General features: G+C 43.0%; 1 pseudogene; it reads left to right on the forward strand.

The window, feature by feature from the left end:
- Window positions 1-324: 324 nt before the first annotated feature.
- On the forward strand, window positions 325-2,344 carry LOC136379008 (pleckstrin homology domain-containing family F member 2-like; annotated as a pseudogene).

Here is a 2,344-nt window from a genome sequence, read left to right on the forward strand (position 1 = left end):
TAGACCAGGAAAGAAATTTGATTTAGAACAGGTTAAGTTGTGGAAGATCAGAAAGAAAAAAGTGGAGAAATAAATTAGGATCAGAAAAGAAGAGAAAGTAGACATGTGTTAACACAGGAGGTCCAGACCCGGAAAATGGATTTGGTATTGCTGCGGGCTCCCAAAGAAACCACAAGGAGGACCAGACGGAGCAGGCAAAGTATTTATTACTCACCACAGGGCAGCACCAATGGCAGCAGGTTGGGACAGTTCCGAGCCCCACTGGGTGGAGTTGTGGTTTAAATAGCTAAGCCCTGGAGGTTGCTGAAGCAAAACTTTTTGACTATGCGCAAGCAAGCAGGTAAGAGAGTAGGGAGAAAGGTAAATGCTGATATGTATCGTTCCTCCTTGACACATATCTGGTGATTCAGTCCCACTCTTCTTAGTAAAACCTTAAATGAGTAGTTTAATATGAGTGTAGGAGTAATTTAGCAGTTGACAAAGCTAAGAAACTACAGTTCACTGCCTGATAGAAATTAATAATTCTGGACATTAAAATTTTAAAATACAACTGATGTAATAAAATTATAATCTTTGAATAAACTGTAATCATATATTTTAGAAGCTTGTATGCTATAATGGTAATCTTCAACATAGGCCTTGGTCAAACAGAAATTTCAAAACTCAATCATTGATGATTTGGTCAGGAAGTACACTGTGAATGTGACTCAGCCATACACATCAAGACATGGAAAACCAGTGTGGACAGCGCCACACCCACACATGCATGGAAAGGCCGCCCAGTCAGCCGTAGTGGGGACCCACATAGAGGGTCAGGGGAGACACCTGCAAGTGACTACACCCATCCCTTGCCCACCAGCCACGTCCAGATCACGCTGGCTGTGCAGGGCAACTGGCCACACACCCTAGGCCAGCGCAGGGGAGCAGGCAGAGTCCATGCACTGGACAAGGAGGATTTGGACCAGAGGTCCCCAAACTACGGCCCGCGGGCCACATGCGGCCCCCTGAGGTCATTTATCCGGCCCCCGCCACACTTCTGGAAGGGGCACCTCTTTCATTGGTGGTCAGCATCCATATCCTGTGCTCCTGGAGTACTGTATGTAGCAGCGTCGCTCACATACAGTACTACTTCCGGTGACACGGGATGCACGTGTCACGGCTCCGGAAGCGCGTCATATCACTTGTTACGGCTAGCAGTGACAAATATGGAACCGGATATTGACCACCTCATTAGCCAAAAGCAGGCCCATAGTTTCCATTGAAATACTGGTCAGTTTGTTGATTTAAATTTACTTGTTCTTTATTTTAAATATTGTATTTGTCTCTGTTTTGTTTTTTTACTTTAAAATAAGATATATGCAGTGTGCATAGGGATTTGTTCATAGTTTTTTTTTATAGTCTGGCCCTCCAACAGTCTTGAGGGACAGTGAACTGGCCCCCTGTGTAAAAAGTTTGGGGACCTCTGATTTGGACTTTGGCCTCCAGCACTGCCACCACTGCCGCTGCTTGGCAGGCTATCAGCGAAAGATGATAGGTGGCTTGGCAGTGAAGCAGATACTAGATATACAAGTATAGTACTACTAAACTCTTTTGGAACAGCAAGTCAACATTTAACTATACCCAGACGGGTTTTTATTAGAGTATTCACTAAGTTGTGCATAAAAAATCCCAAAGCAAGGCAGTTTTTCTTAGTTAATGGTCTTCTTGTATATGGCAATACCATCACCCAGAAGAAAAAAATATAACACACACATTACCCCCCTGGAAAATGTCACTATTGGTCCCATCAAAGATGAGGGAGACTTGAGGAATAGATGGCATATCAAGATGCCAACGAAATCATTTGCAGTTTATGTTGTCACTGACACTGAAACATCAGAATGGATTTAATTACATAAATGTGCTACTGATTTACTCTCCAAAAGTGGGAGGATACCCAGTAATAAACATGCTGCTCTCTTGGTTCATGATTCTGAGGCAACTGTATGGATGCATTGTCAGAAAGCAAAATTCACATCTGTTGTCATCATCATCGCTGCAAATGGGAGTTTTCTTGTTTGTAGACACTGCCCTGAAAACATTTCTTCTTCTCAGCCAGTCTTCTAAGCCTGTGCAGATTTGTGATTTCTGCTATGGACCTGCCTTCTACTGGGAACATGGCCACATGCCAGCCTACTAGATGGGACTCTTACAGTCACTTAAGTCTCCTTTAAATGAGTATCTGATGATGATGATGATAATGATGATAGCAGTGACTAAGTACATATTTTGAAATATTTGATTCAATGTGACTATCTGCAAAGTCAGCTTTGAGGGGAATGTAAATTTCTGAGCCCTCTCTTAA

Source organism: Saccopteryx leptura, chromosome 7, assembly GCF_036850995.1.
Source record: "Saccopteryx leptura isolate mSacLep1 chromosome 7, mSacLep1_pri_phased_curated, whole genome shotgun sequence".
In the NCBI taxonomy this organism is placed as follows: Eukaryota; Metazoa; Chordata; class Mammalia; order Chiroptera; family Emballonuridae; genus Saccopteryx; species Saccopteryx leptura.